The 13,151-nt window shown below is 47.4% G+C and overlaps 1 protein-coding gene across 1 annotated transcript in view; it reads left to right on the top strand.

Moving 5' to 3' along the window:
• The first annotated feature begins 12,690 nt into the window (after positions 1 to 12,690).
• The window catches only part of GOLGA5 (golgin A5), a 37,569-nt gene continuing 37,108 nt past the window's right edge, over positions 12,691 to 13,151 (top strand). Inside the window, exon 1 of the mRNA XM_079767879.1 lies at positions 12,691 to 12,841. The gene's annotated coding sequence lies outside the window, so the exon portion shown is untranslated. The remainder of the gene's footprint in view (positions 12,842 to 13,151) is intronic.

Here is a 13,151-nt window from a genome sequence, read left to right as displayed (position 1 = left end):
CATTTCAGGGTTATAATTGTATTTAATAAACCAAAACCTAAATATTTAACTTACCTGCTTAGTGACTTCTTTGTTCATCCGTCAGTCGGTTTCTTTCGTTGGTCTTGATATTATTTAGCTTGTGTGGGGGTGCCATGAACTAAGAAAAGTGAGGAGGAGGGGGAATTCTTTAACTAACCTGCCTATTAGTGACTTTTTTGTTGTTGAATTTCATTGGCTAAATCTTCAATTAAAGGTTGGTATTTTGTACACTTCAGGCCCAAGCAAGCGCTACTAACTTCATCTGTCAATCTGTTTCTTTTGTTGGTTTTGATATTATTTAACGCTGAGAATAAGGCCTCACAAAAGTATGTAGAGGGAAAAATTGTGAGTAAAGCCATTGCTATATTTTTCAGGGTGCGAAAAGTGTCTGGTAGTCGGTTCCAGGCACTCCAAATTTCCTGTTCGTAGTGGCACTCCTCTTGATTCTCCAAGCGGCACCTTTCCAGATTCTCAAGCTTTGACCTCAAGTCGACAAACACCTGAGCCCAGATACTGTCTTGAAATTCTGCAAGTTGCATCTCCAAATCATCAATTTGCATCCATTGGAAACCATTTAATTCCAAACTACTGTAGATTACTACATCAGGATACTTAATTATTTTCATGGTCTGTTCTAGACTTCTAAATTGACTAAATCTATCACTAAACTGCTCAAGTAACGAGTCTAAAACATGCTGGTACTTCATATGCAAGAGTTCCATTTCATTTTGTACAGCTGCACTGGCCTTCTCAAAATACTTTGTTACTCGAGGAAAATACTTACAAGTTTTAGTTTCTACATCTCACTTGAAAATTTTAACTTTACTCTCAAAAGCTTTTATGTATCCAAACATAACGTCAATACTTTTGCCAAAACCTTGTAACTTTAAATTCAGTTCATTAATATGAACAGAGAGATCTGTAAAAAGCATCAGGGTGTTGACCCACTTATCATCATTAAGCTGAGGAAAGTTTCCCAGATCCTTATGGTCAAGAAATACCTTAATTTCTTCAAAGCACTCAAGAACTTTGCCTCGGCTCAGCCATCTTACATTATTGTACATCAGCAGTCCACTGTAGGTGGAATCAACCTCCAGCAAAAGTGCTGAAAATTCTCACTTGTGAAGGGGGCGAGCAGCTATTAAATTAACTATTTATGTAACAACTGACATTAAGTCATTTAAGTCGGTGAATCCTACCTTGGCACATAAAGCCTCCTGATGGATAATACAATGAAAAGGCACAAGCGGATGTCCAATAGCTTCTGTAAACAATTTGACAAATCCGACTTTTCCCCCCACCATATTTGGTGCCCCATCTGTCGTCACTGTCACACTTTAGAGATATCAATGCTTAGGTCACAAAATGTTTGTATAACAACCTTACATATTTCGCTTCCTGATTTACTTGTTGACACTGATACTAACTTTATCAACTCTTCTCTCATTGTGAGACCATCAGAATATCGACCAATAATGGCCAACTGAGCATGTGATGTGACATCAGTAGTTTCATCAAGAGAGATCGAAAAATATTTACACTTCCCTATGTCTCTCTTTAATTGATGATGTACGTTTGTGTTCAGTTTCATTATTCGCTCTTTTATGATATTTCTACTGAGTGGTAACTCAGATATTCTCTTAATAATTGCATCTTTATTCTGCATATCGTGAAATAGAACTGGTGCACATCTTAGGAGAGTTTCTTTAATAAATTCTCCCTCACTGAGCACTTTTCCATGCTGACCTGTAGAGTGAGCAATGCTCAAACTTGCAGATGTTAAATTTGTAGAGCCTTTCATAAATTTAAGGATGGAATTAGATTGGCTCTTATAAAGGTGTAGCTGCCTGGAAATGTATTCCTTCCTTTCATCCTCACTTTTTTCCAAGAGCTGAGTATGATTAGTTTTCGAAATGTCTATTTATATTCCACGTTCTGCTTACTACCATTTCAGTACATAGAACGCAAAATGATCTGCCATTTTTTTCTATAAAGCCATACATCTTGGTCCATGTCTCTTGAAAGGGTCAGCCACTGCTACTACCACTTCCTTTACTTAACCTTAGCTTTTTATTTTTTGGGTTCTCCATCAGGGGGGCAGTGACAGAAGATAGAATTATAGATAGCTTGTTAGGCCTGCAGGCAATTAGGGGTTAACTAGCCTAACTAACCACAAAATGGTGCATAGAACTGTCTTTTAGGAAAGGGCAGGGTTAATAAGCAGAAATAGGGGTTAATAAGGATGCACAACAGTAATAGTGGTGAAATGGCGTCTGCACTATGGAGCAAGATAGTGTTCCTTATGTGAATTAAAATAGCTGCCGCTATTTCTAATGGCGGGAAACGGCACCCATAGCACACCACAAACCCTCGCCTCTCCCAGCCTCCCCCTCACTTATCTCAGTAATGATGGATTAGAAATCCATGACACCCCAGAACAGTAGATAATGGTTGCTGTGGTTAACTGTTATTTGGTTACTGGTAATGGCAGGGCCCCCAGAGATGCGTCACCCGCTGCGTTCCGCTGCTCCCTGCTCTGCTCATAGAAGTAGGGCAAAGATCCCAGCTTAACCAGAAGTCCCAGAAGTAGACGCTCTGTGCCAGACTTCTGTTGTATTGCCCTACAGACCTCTGGCACAGAGTGTCTAATAGGAGAGGATGAAACATTTGCGACTAGAGTCTCATTTGCGAATATAGTCTTGGAGTTAGAGTCTAACTCCAAAACTCTAGTCGCAAATGTTTCATCCTCAGGAGCAGCAAATGTTTCATCCTCGGCATGTGGCCGCCTCAGCGGCCGCGTGTCATCAAAAATGGCTACGGGTGTCAGTGCTGACACGCGTGTCATAGGTTCGCCATCACTGCCATAGGGCGTCATTCATGTTTGTCAGGAGTCTGACCTTTCTGTACCTTTCTTGGGGGACACTCCACGTTTATGTTCTATAGGGAGTCATTTGTTTGCGTCGGGAGTCTCACCTGCTGCTGTGTGTTCGGCCGGATTCCTGACACATTTGTTTCCTCTTGCTACTAAAGGTGCTCATCGTGGGATGGACTAAACCTGGAGATTGGGGTTTTATAAAGATTTTCTTCGTTTGAGCTAAAGCACTGAGAAAGAAATGTTAACATGGTCAATTGTCAAAGTGCTTTGGGTTGTATGTTAAATGGCCATTGATTCTGGAACACAAGGATGGGTTTGTAATAAAATGAGATGTAGAATTGAGTCCTAGTTTTCCTCACCGCTCGTCACTGGTGGCGTTTTTGGGGTGTAGGTTCTCTGGGCTCCCTGCATCAGCACCCCAGTCTGCCCAGCCCCCAGAATCCACCAGCTCCCTTTGCCAAAGGTCAGAGCATGGAAAGCGAGGTTTCCTGTTTACCAGGCAACAGCGTTTATTTTAAGCTCCTATTAGTTGAATCCCATTTTGATTGGGGATTTATCTCAAACAGGAGCTCAGCTTACAGAGCTCCATTGGATTTTCCCAAGGCTGCTCAACCAGGAAGTGTCAGAAGAAGGAGGGAGGGAGGCATGTAGCAATCCCCTCCTGGCCTGACCTAGTGGTGTTCTGTGCAACAGCCGCCTGCATGTGCCCTTCCTTCCTCACCAAACCTCTCCTGTAAGGAGCCTCCTCTCCCTCCTTTCCATTCTTCCCCCAGGTCCTGCCGCTGTGGGAGCCGCCCACTCAGCGAGCTGCCCTCCCCAGTGCTTTGAACCAAACTGAGCAGCGGCACCTTAGGCCTCGTCCCCTGTGCCTTTGGCTTTTGCAGGATCTGACACTGGCCAGTCACCCCTCGGAGCTCTCAGCCTCTGTCCCCTGACTCTCTCCCTTCTGGGACAGCCCTTCAGGGCTCACACTTGCCAGTCGCTCTGTCACTCACTCATTCCTTCCACAAACACTCATTGACCGCTCCTGTGTGCTCACTCCCAGGTTCCACCATGGAGGCAGCGCCCTCCAGGCCGCCTCTGCAGGGCTGACCACCTGCTCCCTAGCACTGCCCACTCCTGAGCTTCAGACCTGAGGTCGGCTGCCTTAGTCCTTCTGCCCGGGCGGCAGGCTTCCTCCACTCTCCCTGGCTCCTCTGGGCTCCCTACTTATCCAAGCACACCAGCTGTCAATCACCGAAGCCAAAAGCCTGTGGTGTGGGCTGGACTCCTCCTCTCTCCACTTCCCACAGGTGGTAGCTCCCCTGAACCTGGGAATGGGTCTGGAATCTGTCCGGCCACCTTAGCTGACTGTGCTCATCCCACGACCCCCGAAATCCCTGTCCCTGGGTCTTGGCAGGGGTTTGTCAACTGGTCTGCCTGCCTCATGCAACTCCTCCCGCCAGTCACAGCCTAAGGCACTCTTGTTTGGAGTTCAGCTCCTCACGAGCGGCTCACTGGCTCAAGGTCACGTAGCCAGTTAGAAGTCACAGAGAGGCTTGCACTTAGGGTTGACTGACCTACAACTCTAGAGTTCTCTTTCCAGCCCCAAGCAACCTCCCGAGTGACCTGTTTGTAGAAATCCAAAGTCAGACAAGCCTCGCCTGTCACTGGGCCCAGCTCTGGGACCTTCCTGAGGCAGCCACGCGGGTGAGCATCACAGGGTGAGGTAACCAAGAGGACCAGATGCAACTGCACGAGCTGTGCTGCTCTCGGGCCCAGCAACAGGTCAGCGGTCTAGAGTGTGTGTGTGTATGTGAGTGTGTGTGTGTTTGCGTGCACACACAGAAGCACATGCGTGTGTGTATATGTGTGTGTCTGAGGGTGATGAGAGCACAAGCTGTGACCAAAATCAAGGGCTTGTCTGTGTCTCCTGCCTGGCACTTGTCCCCTCTCCCCTCGGCAGACAGCCTGCTCAGTGCCAGCCCCGAGGGGTCTTGGAGGCCAGGCCCCCGCCTCCTGGCGAGAACATGCTATCACTCTGCCCTCACTAGGGTGGCAGCAGGGACCTCAGCAATTTTTATTTCATAAGTAGTCTCAATTTAATTCCTTCTCACTTTTGCCTCATTGGTTTACTTAGGGTAATGGCTGCCCTGAACTCAAGATATTTGGAGATATTTCACCCAATACAGTCACCATGGTCCTACCTATACCCCTCCTTTCAAAATATGCTGCTGGGCCCTGGTGGTGTTGCTCAGTGGTTGAGCATCAACCTACAAACTAGGAGGTCATGGTTCAATTCCTAGTGAGGGCACATGCCCTGGTAGTGGGCTCCATCCTCTGTAGGGGGCATGCAGGAGGCAGCCGATCAATGATTCTCTCTCATCGTTGATGTTTCTATCTCTCTCTCCCTCTCCGTTCCTCTCTGAAATCAATAAAAATGTGTTTTAAATAAAAGTTAGAAAAATCTTATTGCTTTTATGTATATTATATTACTGAGGTAAATTTTGCTTATCCCCGACTTACAGCGTCATTTCCAAATGATTTCCTCAAACCTGCTGGTAAAGTTACTGTGTCCGCACAGTGCTGAGTCCCGTCCACCTTTAAGTGTGAGCTGAGTAATCCTTTTCTGCAGTGGCCTCGCAGCCTAATGCAGGAGATGACTTAGCACAGGATGAGTCTGAAGAGACGTTTCAATGACGTGTCAGGGAAGCTCACAGGAGACCAAGCTCCCAGCCCAAGAGCAGCCTCCATGGTGGGGCGAGAAGGCATCGGGCTGGTGGCTTTGCTTGGAAACTCCTTGGTAGAAATAGAATCTGTTCACCTGTCGATGTGTGCGTTTAACCAGGATGGCGACTTTGCAGGTACATGGAGAGTGAAAAACAAGGGATCCTTGTATGTTTGTGCAACTTGAGTATTTGAGGTGTCTTGTTATCCAAGCAATTATCCCTTTTACATGTAAACCAGCATGATTACATATATATCTTTAATTGATTTCAGAGAGGAAGGGAGAGGGCCAGAGGGATAGAAACATCAGTGATGAGAGAGAACAGCTGTTCAGCCGCCTCCTGCACGCCCCCTACTGGGGATAGTGCCCATGTGCCTTGAGCAGGGATTGAACTGTGACCTCCTGGTTCATGGGTCAATGTACATCTACTGAGCCACACCAGCGGGCGAACCAGCACGACTGTGAGCTTGTAGGGTAGATTGCTTAAATAACTGGTTCCAGTTTCAGTATATGGGCTGTCGACGCGAGCACAGACTGCTTAAAGACATGGTTCCGAGAGCTGCGTTCTCCCGCTGAGGCTGAGATGGGGATTCTCTTTGTTTTGCTTCCTCCGGCTCCTTCCAACAGGACGTTGGTGCTTCTCACAGGATGGCTGTTGACAGCTTCTGGTGGCAGCATCATGTGCTTACTGTGGACAGGAGCTGGCCAGTGCAGCGACAGGTACGGGTGGAAAAGGAGATTGTAGGGACCCGTCTCATCTGTTAATGGGCATCCTTATATCTACACATACATATGACATGGGTATATGTCTACACATACATGTGATATGCATACATATCTACGTATACATGGCTATCTCAGCTAGTGGCTGAATAAAACTGCTGGACCGGCCAGATAGAGTGGTTACCAATTGGTCTTCTCAATGCCAATGCTTCCTGGACAGGATGGATTAGCTCCATTTCATCCTGATAACAGTACTGAGGAAGGTCTTCTGACCCCTGCTTTAGAGATCAGAAAACTGCAGAAAAACCAGCTTATGTTCCTTGCCCAAGACCAGTTGGCTGAGCCAGGAATTGAACCCCAGGAGGTCTGAGCAGAAAGACCTGGCTCTTAACCACCAGGCTGCACTGTCTACTTCACATAGTGAGATGCAAGCATGTGCTGGTGAGCAATGTACAGGGGCCAAAGGCACAGCGGGTGCTGGAGGGCCTCAGAGAGGCAATGGTGCACTTGAAAGCCAGGATGGACACCCCAGGGCTGGCCTTGATGGGCTACAGGGGCCTGTGCAGCGAGGAGAGGCTGGTAAGCCCTGCTCTAAAGGCTTGAAGAGAAAAGATGAAACACATTCACCGCCTTAGGAGGAGCCGGGGCCTCCTGTAAGGGCCTGTGATGTTCTGTCCTCCCCGTGGATGCGCGTCCCGCACGCCCCATTGCCAGTGGGAGTCCAGTGTTGGCCCCTCCAAGGTCATGGTGATTAGCTGTGAAGCTTGCCTGCAGGGGTCAGTGCCTCATCTTGAGGGGCAGCTGGCTTGGGGGCAGAGGTGGGTGTGAGGAGTGGCCAGTGGCAGCACTGGAGAGGACGGGAGGCAGCAAAGTCACAGGACAGGATGGCACAGAATGAGCCGGCCATTTGGTTTCCATCTTAATGGTGGTAAAACACACATAAGGAAACTGACCACGTAGCCAGGTTAAGAGCACAGTTCAGTGGCATTAAGAGCTGCTGTACAACCATCCTCCCACCCATCTCCAGATCTTTTTCCATGTTACAAAACTAAAACTTCATTCGCATTAAACACGAACCCTCTCCTTGCCCACCCCTCCCTTTCTCCAAGAGGCCTCCAGAGAAAGGAAAAGCATTTCTCCTTCCACTGGCTTCCATCGTGTGATGCCAGAGGGCGAGCAGGCTTTCTAGAGGGAGCCCTTGTGCCAGGGGCTCTGTCTCCACCTGATCAAAGGAGAGAGAGAGCCTGGGCCTCCTGGGCTCTGAGGCGTGTGACAAGGACACAAGTTCGCCTGCACCCCCTGCAGTGTGACCAGGATGGCTTTCCGGCTCACGTTCCCACATCCTACTGACCCCTGGAGACTCAGAGCCATCAGCACCTTTATTAGATGTAAAGTGTGGTTTGTGCCAATGAGACTTGTGGGCTCCATCGATGTGCTTACTGTTTTATTGATTTTATATTAATATATTTTTATTGATTTCAGAGATGAAGGGAGAGATAGAAACATCAATGATGAGAAAGAATCATTGATCGGCTGTCTCCTGCACACCCAACACTAGGGATCAAGCCTGCAACCTGGGCATGTGCCCTGACCGGGAATCGAACCGTGACCTCCCGGTTTATAGGTCAATACTCAACCACCGAGCCATGCTGGCCGGTAGCCTCCATCTTTACCATTCCTAGTCAATATCTGCCCTCCCCATCAAAGTAGTTGCCTCTATTATAACTTCTATAAACAGATTAGCTCTGCCTGGTCTTCACCTTTGTATAAATAGCTTTACACAGAACATAGTATTTGAGAACTAGCATATATATATATATACACATACATATATATATAATATATATACATATACACATATACACACACATTATATTTATTTATTTATTTATTTATTTATTTATTTATTTATTTATTTATTTATTTTCAGAGAGGAAGGGAGAGGGAGAGAAAGACAGAAACATCAATAATGAGAGAGAATCACTGATTGGCCACCTCCTGCACACCCCACGCTGGGGACCGAACCATGATTTCCCAGTTCATAGGCTGGCATACAAGCACTGTGCCACGCAGGCTGGGCAAGGACTGGCTTCTTTTAACTCACCACCATATCTTTAACTCAGCTATGTCTGATTTATCCATGCTGTTGCATGTAGTTACGGTTTCTTATTTTTCACTGTACATGTCTTTGGGCAGACACTTGCCTCCGTTTCTCTTGAGTGGCACTGCTAACTCATAGGATAGACCTACACCAGGTCATAGAGCTGGGCTATACTATTTAGCCTTAATAGACAGTGTCCGAGTTTTCCACTTCGTCCTATCACTTACACTCCTGTTAGAAATGCACATGCATTCTAGCTGGCTCCACATCCTCATCAGCACTTGATATTTTTCACCTTTTTACATTTTAGCCATTCTAGTGGATATGCTAAAATTTTTCATTGTGATTTTAATTTGCATTTCTCTAATGTTTAACGGTATTGAACACTCTTTCATGTGCTATTGGCCAATTGGATATTTTGTCTTGTGAAGTGCTTAATTCTTTTTTAAAAAATGTTTTTTTATTGATTTCAGAGAGGAATGAAGAGGGAGAGAAAGAGATAGAAACATCAATGATGAGAGAGAATCATTGATCAGTGGTTGCCTCCTGCAGACCCCACACTGGGGATCTAGCCCACCACCCTGACTGGGAATGGAACCATGATCTCCTGGTTCATAGGTCAATGCTCAACCACTGAGTCACACTGAAATGCTTAATTCTTAATCCATTTTTGTTAGGTTGCTTGTCCTTTTTAAAAATTGATTTTTTAGGAAAGCTTATATTCTGTATCTAAGTCCTCTTCAGGTATATGCATTGTAAGTATCTTCTCCCAATCTTTGGCTTGCCTTATCACTCTTATCCTATCTAATAAAGATAGAATATGCTAATTGACCATCACACCCTCACAAAGATGGTGGCGCCCACAGCCACAACATGGCAGTACCCAGTCCCCTCATCCCTGCAGGGGCGGCAGGTGCAAGGCAGGGCTAGGCCCCTCCCAGGCGGGTCCGTCCACTCCACGCACCTGCCTCTGGAGTCCCCCAGTTCCTTCAGCCACCCAGGGCTGGCCTGAGGCACAGGCAAGCTTTGGATGGCGGCTGCCCAGCCGCCCAGGGCCCCCCAAGGCTCAGGTAACCAGGGCCGGCCGAGGCTTTCGCTGTCGGCAGTAGCAGCAGCAGAGGTGTGATGGGGGTGTCGCCTTCCACTGATCGCCAAGTCGCCTCCTGCCCCTGAGGGCTCGCAGACTGTGAGAGGGGGCAGGCCAGAGTGAGGGACTCCCCCTCCAGTGCATGACTTTTCATGCACCAAGCCTCTAGTTTTTTTATTTAAAAAAAGTTCTTAATTTTAGCAAAGTCCAAATTATCAATCTTTTCTTTGTATGTGGCAATTTTTGTCTGTACTTGTTCAAGGCGTTTTTGTCTATTCAAGGTCATAAAGATGTTCTATATTTTCTATTTTTATTTATTTTAGAGAAAGGGAGATAGATAGGGAAACATTGATTTGTTGTTCCACTTATTTATGCAAACGTTGGTTGCTTCTTGTATGTGCCATGACTAGGAATCAAACCCACAACCTTGGCACATCAGGACAATGCTCTAACCAACTGAGCTGCCCAGTGAGGGCTCACCTGTTTTCTTATAGAACCTTTATTATTTTACATTTCACACTTTGATCTATAATCTATTTGAAATTTTATGTGTGGTATAAAGTAAGGGTGGCTTAGTCCATTTGGGCTGTTATAACAAAAATAGCATAGACTGGGTAGCTTATTAACAACAGAAATTTATTTCTCACAGTTCTGGAGGCTGAGAAGTCCAAGGTTAGCACAGAGGCAGATTCAGCATCTGATGAGGGTCTGCTGCTGGTCCTCATGGATGGTCTATAGATGGCCATCTTCTCAGTATAACCTCACATGGCAGAATGGGTGAGGGAGTTTTAGGGGGGGTCTCTTTAATAAGGGTGATAATCCCATTTATAAGGGTTCCATCCTCATGACCTAATCACCCCCAAAGGCCCCACCTCCAAAAACCATCACATTGGTGATTGGGATTTCAACATGAATTTTAGGGGAATACAAGCATCCAGTCTATAGCAAGGGGTTAAGATTTATTTTTTCCCATGTGGATATCCAACTCAGCCAGGGGTTTATACATTTTATTTTATTATTTTTATGCTGGCCAGGCCAGTCCTTCCCTCCCCCCCCCCCCCTGATAAAATTGAGGGTCAGAGAGATTAACTCACTTGAAAGTAGTTGACAGCCAAGTAAGAACCCAGATCATCTGATTTCTGCATCTTTACCATGCCATCTCAATTCACTGGACATTCTTATTCATTCATTACTTCAACTTCTTTCATTCTCACCCCTTCAGTGGTTAAGAACATTGTTTCTGGAGTCACACTGGCCTAGGTTGGAATCCCAGATGTACAACCTACTCCTTATATGACCCTGGGCAAGTAACTAAAGTTCTCTGAAGCTCACTGCCTTCATCTGTTAAAATGGGGGTACATGTTAATCAGATTTCCTTAGGTAAGGCTGTATAAGAAATAATCTCAAGTCTCAGAGCATCCAAAAGCAAAGTTTTGCCACTGGTGTGGCTCAATGGTTGAGCGTCAACCTATGAACCAAGAGGTCCCGGTTCAAAGCCTGGTCAGGGCACATGCCTGAGTTTCGGGCTCTATCCCCAATGTGGGGCATGCAGGAGGCAGCCGATCAGTGATTCTCTCTCATCATTGATGTTTCTATCTCTCTCTCCTTCTCCCTTCCTCTCTGATATCAATAAAGAATATATTTTAAAATATTTTTTTAAAAGAAAGGCTTTTTTTCACTCATGTGACATGTTAGATGTGGGCTGCTTCACATCTCTTTTTCCTTCCAGGACCCAGAGGGAGGGAGGGAGCAGCCCCATCCTGGACAGGGAATTCTCATGAGAGTGGAAAAAGATCAAGAGAGCTAGTGAAAACACATAATGACTCTTAACACTTCTGCTCAGATGTGTTGAAAGGCACTTCTGTTCACATTCCATTGGCCAACGGAAGTCAGTGAGGCTGGAAAGGACACTTATAGGACACATTGCAGTTATCTGGCAACAGGTGGTGATATATAATCCTTAACAGAAAGAGCTACTTAGTAGTTGGGGACAATACCACCTACTGTGGGACAATAATAGCACCTTCCTGGCAGCTGTTGTGAGAATTAAATGAGGTGAAGCACATTCAAATGCTTAACACAATATTCTGCACTTAATAAGGACACAATAACTGTTAGATGCTATTGGTGTTATTACCTCCCACGCGGTTGAAACTTTTTCTGTCCACTAGACTGGGCTAATCCTGACTTGTGAGGAAGAAAACTTGTGATTACTCCTGATATGTAATCTTCAGACAATAAATCTAAGGGCACAGGTTTTGGAGTCATATGAACTCCTTGTTAGAGCAGGTGATCTTAGACAAGTTACTCCCTCTGATCTTTAGCTTCCTCAACATGAAAATGGGGATCCTTGGGACTCTGTCGTAGACTTGCCATTAGGGCTAAATTAGCCCAATCCTGTGGCACAGTACGTGCTGAGTATCTGGTGAATTACTGAATGTGGATTTTAGACTACTCTCAAACATTCAATGAACTGTAATAACGTAACTACAAAACTGCTGTATGGAAAGCCCTTTACCATCTTTTGGGTCTCAGCTCAAATACCATTTCCTCAGAGTCCTCTGACCACACAATTAAAAAAGTGCCTCCCCCACCTCCAGTCACTTCTCTCTGTTTTCTTGGCGTCACAACCCTGGTAATGTTCTGAAATGGTCTTGTTCACTCATTGATTTACTTAACATCTATCTCTATCACTAGAAAGGAGGCTCCGTGAAATCAGGGATCTTGTTTTACTAGTATGCATCCTCACCTCCTGCCCTGGGCCTCAGCATCCTCACCCATAGCCTGCGGGGCGAAGCCAGGAAAAGAGAAAGGTGAATGTTGCCTGGTCCACCTGAGCCTCACGCCCCGCCCAACTCAGGCCTCAAATTCCTTCCGGGCCGGGCACGGCCCTCGTCACCCACGTGAGCTGCAGTGGGACTCCGCCCCGCTGGTAGGATGGGCGTGGCCTCCGGTGTTGTGTCCGCCGCGTGCAGGCTGACGTCAGCGGGAATAGAGTCACGTCACACGCACGCAGGCCTTGCCCCGCCCTGACTTCTTGCCGCAGGCGGAAGAGGGCGTGGCCAGGCGCGAGGTCCCCGCAGCCGCCGGCGCGGCCGCCTGAATCGCCTCCAGGTGGCTGCTCTCAGCTCTCGGCCGCTCAGGCAGCTCGGAAGCCACTCTGTTTTGGGGTCCTCGCTGCCCTTCCACGTCTCCCGGAAGAGTAGCCGGGCCGTGGCAGGCCCGTGGCCGGTGCGGACCGGGCTTGCTCAGCCTGGGCTCTCTCCCGGCGGGCTGCTGCGGGGGCGGCCCAGGAGTCCTCAGGGGCAGCCGCTCCGGAGTCCTCAGGTGAGGCGGGGGCCCAGTGGGTAGGACGGGTCCGCTTGGGGCGTTAATGGCCTGAGACGCGGGGGCGGCGTCCCCCTTAGCGGAGTCTTTGGTCTCCGCCGGGTGACGGCCTGAGGAAGGGGGCCTCCCCTCTCCTCCCTTCCCCACCCCCAGTCTGGTTGGACCGCTCTTCCCCTTCCGGAGGCTCGACAGGGTGGTGGGAGCGAAGTGGGGATCTGCACTCGCCTCCCTGGGGTCCACTGACCGTCACTCCCTAGGACCGACCCGCTGACCCCAGCCTCCCTCCCTCTGAGTGGACACCTGTCCTCCC

Source organism: Cnephaeus nilssonii, assembly GCF_951640355.1.
Source record: "Cnephaeus nilssonii genome assembly, chromosome: 4".
Classification (NCBI taxonomy): domain Eukaryota; kingdom Metazoa; phylum Chordata; class Mammalia; order Chiroptera; family Vespertilionidae; genus Cnephaeus; species Cnephaeus nilssonii.
Note: the sequence above shows the minus strand (reverse complement) of the source record. Positions and strands in the feature narration are given on the sequence as shown.